Below are 7372 nucleotides of genomic sequence, written 5' to 3' on the forward strand. Positions count from 1 at the left end.
GCGGCCTAGGGGCATGACACGCTTCAGGACGCTGCACTTCTTGTTTCTGAAAGCTTTTGAACTTCCTAACCAGTAGCATGTGTTTCTGCGTGTATACAAACTTAGCAGCGTTTGTTTTCTCAGCACAGCTCCCGCTTCACATTTCATGTTTCGTTTCACCATCATGCCATAGCGTTTAAATGTGAGCTCCCAGATCTGCAGATCGATCTTCCCTGTCTGCTCTCTTTGCCCCCTCCTTCACACAGTAGTTGGTCCATCCTACATCATTGAAACAAAATGAACACCAGCCTTCCTTGCTCTTCAGAAAACCCCCGTGTTCGTTTTCCGAATTCTGTTGTTTCCAAAGTTAATCTCTGCAATAAAAGAGGTGCCTCCTTTATTCCACAGAAAGCCCCAGCCCTCCACATTCGCCTACCTAGTCTTTGTTGGAGTGCCTCTGCTCCTGTCAGTGATTTCCATCCGGGATTGAGACATTGTGTGAAAAATGGCTGGTGTTTATTTAATTAATCGTATTTGTGAAAATGGCGGATTTGAAATCATCGGGTGGCCAAGAAACGGCTGCCATAGTTACTCACTCAGCCTTCTCCCACGTACACAGGGACCCACCTTCTTCAAAGCAACGCTTTCATTGGTTTCTGTGGACAGTAAACCCTTCCAAATCTGACAGGGAGACCTGTTGTTAATTAGAGAATAAATCAGTGCACAGACCAATAACCTATCAGGCAAAACTGGACTCAAATAGATTGTGGCCCGAGTAGATGCTTCCGTTGTCTGTCTGAGACCACAGTTACTTCCCACTCCAAGAGGTTCTCTCCGTCCCTAGTTGCCTTTTGGGAAAGGCAGCGCCTTCCGCATAGTGAGGCGCTAATTGCAGGGATTGTATTTACTAATTAATTTCATGTAGCGCTAGGCGTCTTCTCACAGTTACTTCACAGACCTGGAGTAAGTGTACATGGATTACTAGGCCCACAACTCCACTGGGGTCACATAAGTCACGTTCTATAAATTTGTAAATAGTGTCAGTACACAGCATATGTCTAATTTTCTATTTTCCCTAATTATAATTGCAAATAAAATACGCTCAGTTCGGCTGAAGTGGGTGTAGCATAAAAACTGTTTTGTGTGGGGCTGTTTACTCCTGAGTCATATTTGTTCCATATAATCAAGGAAATTATATTACTTATTACCTCCTCGTTAGTCTTCCTCGCCACATGATTTACATAGTGAGCTTTAGCTCCACAACAGAACCCTCCAAAGCAAAAGAAAAAACCTCCCACCCCCTCCCAACATGGCCGACCAGTCCCACCTGACCTCTATAAGAGGCGGACCGGCCCAACCAACAGCCTGTTTTTTTTGTTCTGCGCGATTCTCTCCAGAGGCGCTGTTCAGGTAAGATGGGCCGGCGTGAGCTGGCCCTTGGGTTTTAGGGTTGAGGATCCTGCTCTAGCGGTCCCTGGTACCTTATGCCTAAAAATCCCCCCCTCTTCCTTCCCCCGGTCCTGTGGGGCCGGTTAGGTGCTGCTATAGCGTGCCAAGGGTTTACAGGGGGGGGGGCGGCCGGGTGGTGTGGGGTGTTTATGCATTCCCGTGTCTCCCCTGGTCGTTACTGACGGGCCCTAGCCACTAGTTGGGCTTTGGGTCCGGCGCTGGGGGTTCTCCTGTGTGTATGCTGGGGCCCCGGTTGCCTTTGAAACGCCATGGCGTGGGTCCTTGGGGGCTCACGCTGTCTGGCAGTGGAGAGGCTCATGCCGTCCACGCGATCAGGAGCGTACTGGCGTGGGTTCGGACCCCACTTCTGCAGTTCCGTTTTCTCGTCCTGGGGGCCCGTGTTTCCCCCGATGGGGTGGTGTGCTGTGTGGTCAGGAGGTCCGCTCGTGGTGGCGTGGGTCCTGGCCCCTCTTTGGTCACCGTCGGCGGGGCCTTCCCTTTCCTGCTGAGCTCGCTTCGGCAGCACTTTTACTAAGAGGGATAGTGGTGCAGTGTGGCTCAGTAATTTGCGGCGGCCCTGCTTCGGACCATGCCACCCTGAAGAGGCTGCCTCAGCTTCGGTTCCTGGGGTGCAACGGACCGGTTATTTCTCGCCTCGGTGCCTATTCCACTCGTGGACGCCCATTCTGCAGCTCGGGGCAATAGCTTGTTTTTTTTCCCCACACCGGCCCCCACGATGCTTTGGATGCCTTGCCTCCTCCTTAGGGGTGTCCGGGTGGGTCGTCTCACTGGGTAAGCCAGGAGGGGTGACACTGCGGCCTACGGCCATACCACCCTGACAGCACATGATCTCGTCCACTCTCGGGAGTTGAGCTGGGTCGGGCCTGGTTAGTGCCTGGATGGGAGACGGCCTGGGTATACCAGGTGCTGTAATCTTTCATCATTCAGGACAGCGCCTTGACCCTTACGGGTGTGTTGTGCGCTGTCCTTGTGTCACTGACGCGAGGGATCTATTTGGCTTGGCCCCGGCACTGGGTTGTCACGCGGAATAGTTTTCGTCCCAGGTTATGGCATTGTCCCCGGGGTTTCTCTGGGTGCGTTATCTACGCTTGTCTCCGGACTCCCTTCCTCGGCCTGCGTCCGTTGGGTTGGTCGTGGTGGCCGAGGGGCTGGCTCGGCCGTCTGGTCTGGCTGCATCCGGATCGGCGGGGGTCAGTGTTTTTCTGCGACGGGCCTGTTCTGGCGCCTGTCCGTTCATCTGGCTGGGTGCGGCCGTCCTTCGGTCTCCTCGTCCACCTATGGGTGGGGGCGTCTCGCCTTCTCTTGGGTGAGGCCCTTCGACATTCCCCCCGGTTTTCGGGGTGTCAGCCTTCACGTGGGGCATTCTGGGCTTCCGGGCCCGGGTTTTCGGGTGCTCGCTTCGGCAGCACATTTACTGAACTTGGCTGTTCCCGGTCTCGTGCTGGTGCGGCCGCTCCCGTTTTTTCGCCCCTTGATCCTGGCTTTCGGCCATCTCCCTCCCTGGGATTCCAGGGGGGGGGGGGCGCTCGCCTCCGTTACGTCCCTTCTTGGGACGTTGCTGTCAGGGTTCTTGGGCTCTTTGGGCTTCCTGGCCGGTGTCCAGTCTTGCGGTTTTCCGCGGGAGCCGCCTTCTCGGGAGGTTAGGGTACCTTCTCCTCCCCTTGTCTCGCCTGTGGATTTTTTCTGGGCCCGTGGGTGGGGACTGTGCTCCTGGCCCGCCTGGTGGAGCTTCTTCGCCGGGTGGGGGTCTGGGTGTTCCCTGTATGGACGTATGGTTCTTCTCAGCCTCGTCGTTTTCGTGGGTGAGGCGTCTCGTCAGGCGGTGTCTCTCCTCCGTCGGCTCCCTGCACTATGTGCGGTGGTCCCTTCGGCCCCCGTCTCGGGCTTGTCCTCCTTCGGGGTCATGTGCCTGGTCCCGGTTCTTCCCTCTGGTTCTTTCGGGGGGGGTTTGGCCGGGGCGTTTGGGGGTCGTTGGGATCTCCTGCAGTCTCGCAGCTCCTCGTGCTTCGGGGGTTGCTGGCTGTCCTCCTGGCCTGCCGTCTTTTGCACCAGTGCTTCGGGGGTCGGTCAACCTGGCGCATGTCCTGTCCCTTCGGGCTGGCTTTCCCCCGGGGTCCGACTTGGTGGAGGCGGTTTGACTGTGTCGGGCCTGGCCTTCGTTGCCTGGTCTCGCCCTGACCCCGGTGGTGTTTCGGCGCCTGGGGCATCGACTCGGTCTGCCTCCGGTGGCTCTGTTCACGGAGGGGGTCTCGGCCCTCCTGCCCAGGTTCTGGTCTCTCCGCCCGGGTCCTTGTGGTTGCCCTGTCTTTCGCTTGACCTTTTCGGTCTACTGTACGCGTTTCCCCCGTGCCCTCTGTTATCGCGGGTCCTCTGCTGGATTCGCTTGGGTGCTCGCTTCGGCAGCACATACCCTAAATTTGGAACGATCCAGAGATGATTTGCGTGGCCCCTGCGCAAGGATGACACGCGAATTCGTACAGCGTTCCATATTAGCCGGGCCGGGGTGCTCCTGGGTGCTCGCTTCGGCTGCGAGTGGACTACTGTTGGAACGTTACGGTGCAGTTTGACATGGCCCCGGCGCTTGGTTGGCGTTCCTGTTTGGGTTCCCGGCGGGGTCCGCCGCCCCTGGTACCCTCTCCTTTTGCGAGCTGGCGGTTCAGGCCTACGGGCGGATCCCGGTTCTTCCCGTTCCGTGGTTGGTCCGGTGTCGGTGTTGGCCGGCTCCTTCGGCTGGCCTGACTCCGTCTGCAGGCCTGATTCTGGCGCGTTGTGATGCCCGCGCCTCCGTGGACCCCTTGCGGGTCTTGGATTTCCCGGCTGAGGGGTTTTCCTTGGGTGTGGCTTCTTCTTCCCGGGGGGCCCGATGGGCTGCCTTGCGGGCCTTCCGCAGTCCGGTGTTCGACGGGCTGGTTTCCCTGATGGCTCGCTTGGCTCCGGAGTTTGTTTCTCCGTCGCCCTCGGGCTCTCTGCCTGTCTCCCCCTTGGGTTCTCTCTCTCGTTCTACGAGCTCTTCAGGGTCCGCCCTTGGTGCCCCTGGCCTCGGTGGCTTTGCGGTTCCTCACCTTTTCGGTGGGTTTATTCCTGGTGGCAGTGGTGTCTGCTGGGCGGAGGGGCGTGCGGGGGTCGTGCCTCCGCTCCCCTCCCTTCTTGCGGGTTTTGCCGGACCGTTTGTTCCTCCGGCATGTCCCCCTTTTCCTTCCCGGGGTTCCTTCCCTGGTGTCCCGGGCTCGGTGGTGTCTTCACCGCCTTTCCCTGCCGACAAGGTTCCTCTCTTGTCCGTGCTGGTTGTCCGGTGTGCGGTTTTGTTTTTTTCTTGACCGCACGTCTTCCCTTTCCCGGTGGGTCGGCCTGTTGGTGTCTTTTGGGTCCGGTTCGTTCAGGCCGCTGACACTCTCGTCCCACCTTGGTTCGCTGGCTTACGCGGGCTGTCCCCCTTTCCTGGGCTTTGCTGGGTTCGGTGGGTCCGGCGGGGGTCCAGGGTCGGTCCGCGGGGTGTGGCTCTGTTTCCTGGGCCTCCTTCATGGGTGTCTCCTCTGTGGAGTTTTATCGGGCTTCGTCCTGGTCGTCCCCCGCCTTGTTCGTTGGTCTCTAGCAGTCCCGGGGGGACTTCGCTGGGGCCGTTCTGAGTGCTGGAGCTGCGGCTCCTGGTTGGCCTTCTTTTCCTTGAGGTCTTGATTTCAGGTTTCCTGTGATCCCTGTTTTCTTTTCATTTAGTCTACATCAACCTTGTGTTGGTTTCTCTGCATCGCCGTGTGGTGTTGTTCTTATGGTGGTCAATGAAGCCTTGTTGGCTTGGGTATTTGCTCACTATGTAAATCATGTGGCGAGGAAGACTAACGAGGAGGTAATGCCCCGGTTACTTACCGGTAATCTTCATTACTCCGAGTATAGTCTTCCTCGCCACATGAGTTCCCTCCCCCCCTCCCTGTCTGGCTATCGGCTTCATTGTTTGCTTGGTAGATCAGGCTGTTGGTTGGGCCGGTCCGCCTCTTATAGAGGTCAGGTGGGACTGGTCGGCCATGTTGGGAGGGGGTGGGAGGTTTTTTCTTTTGCTTTGGAGGGTTCTGTTGTGGAGCTAAAGCTCACTATGTAAATCATGTGGCGAGGAAGACTATACTCGGAGTAATGAAGATTACCGGTAAGTAACCGGGGCATTTACAACAAATGTAATACATATTCACTCTACCATATGCTAATTTCATTTAAATCGCGCAAGATATTAATTCCTTGCTAAAAAAAATGTGTTTTGGTTCAAATGAGTTCCTTGTGAACAACTGTATTTTGACTGCTTATGGATTACTAGGAGCAAAACCGATTGTAGGCCCCCGTCCCCACGCTGTCATTCTCACTCACTAATACAATTTTTGCAATAAGACAGTCCAAAGCTGCAAGCACGACATATACATTTTGCCCCAGCGGAGCATAGCTTTCATTTATTTTAAGCACAAAGCCATAAACAATATGAAACTTCTGTGTACGGATTATAGGACAGGATAAAAATGTCCTGATGGTTAACACAATCAGAACGTCAGACAGAGGAGGTAATGCGGATGCAAACCAAAACTCAAATACATTATTTTTTTTAAATGCGTTTCCATCCGATGTTTTTTTATTGTTCTTTTGAAAAATATTTCATTGGAAAGCAACACGCATTACTCCATTATGGTCTGTGACTACCGACCACCTCCTCCCTGTCGTGTAAACCACCACATCAACCCCTAAAGTAATTAGCAAACTGAGGAGTTTTCTTTGGAAGGCAGGGGGACCCCCGGCCGTATTTATTAAAATATGAAACCAAATTAAAATTGCTAAAATAAACATTATTTACACAATCATTAATATGCAAAATTCTGACATTAGATTTACAGCAATGTAGACAGGTATGAAGGGCTAACATTAACAAATGTCTAATACAACGTGTTCCTAACCAAATCTAACATCCTACGTATGAATTTTGCAGCCTAACATTTTTTGGGCCTACGGCAAGGTCGTTAACCGGTGTCAGATCCTTATTATCCAGCTACGCCCTCACGTATGAGTGCGCATGCGTGACACTGCCCGGTTACCGGGAGAGTACGTCCCTCTCCTGGTTACCCCGTACGCTCCGTGAACTCCATTAAACAAAAAAGAAGGGCACTTTCACTCGCGCCATTTGATGATGTCATAGTGTATGTGCAGGGTGGCTAACAGCCCAAGGAAAGCGTGACTCCCCCCCCCGCACCCTTCCAACCAAGCGGATATCCTGCCCCTGAAGTTCTAGGAGAGACCATTGGCCCCTCCCCCTGGGCGACCCCATTCAAGAATGGTGCCGCCCCCTAAGGACCTTAAATTGCTGCTCACCGATCATGACCTTACCGCCACAGGCCAGCATAGTTGACCGACTATCTGCCCCCCCAAAATTCCTACACTGAAAGGTCATACCTACCTCTCAAAACCCTCTAACCATGCCAATATGTTTTTCGATAGTAACTCATTGCATGTCTCAGTCAGGTGGACCTCATCCTGTAAGTAGAAATGATCCGCCCAGATGCACCCATGTGGAATACTCTGCAATTGAGGTGTTCGGAACAGTTTCTCTATCTTGTTGTTGATCCTCTTTACCGAGTGATTCAATGCCCTAACTGAGGTTCCCCCTCCACTGCAGTCTAGGTATCAACTCAGACCAAACTATGGTGCAGCCTGGGAGCAACTTCGCCAGCCAACCCGCTGCAGAGATAATCTCTTCTAACAGGACCCTCCTGCCCATGCCCAGAGTTACCAAATTGTTTCTCCCCAGGTGTAAGATAACACCTGAGGGCGGTGGGGCGTGTTTGTTGAGTAATTCTGAAAAGAAGCCCCAAAGCTAATTAAGGCAGAGCCCCCCCCCTTACCATGAAAGGAAACCTTGAAATCCCCATGCTCCACCCTCCATCAATATTCGCCT

The 7372-nt window shown here is 54.4% G+C and overlaps 1 non-coding gene across 1 annotated transcript; it reads left to right on the top strand.

Annotated features, from left to right (window-relative positions):
• The first annotated feature begins 3836 nt into the window (after window positions 1–3836).
• Window positions 3837–3943, top strand: LOC147670598 (U6 spliceosomal RNA). The gene has a single exon (XR_015303648.1). It is a non-coding gene; the product is annotated as a U6 spliceosomal RNA (small nuclear RNA).
• Window positions 3944–7372: the final 3429 nt, after the last annotated feature.

The sequence above is a fragment of the Lissotriton vulgaris genome, unplaced genomic scaffold, assembly GCF_964263255.1.
Source record: "Lissotriton vulgaris unplaced genomic scaffold, aLisVul1.2 SCAFFOLD_1482, whole genome shotgun sequence".
NCBI classification, from domain to species: Eukaryota; Metazoa; Chordata; class Amphibia; order Caudata; family Salamandridae; genus Lissotriton; species Lissotriton vulgaris.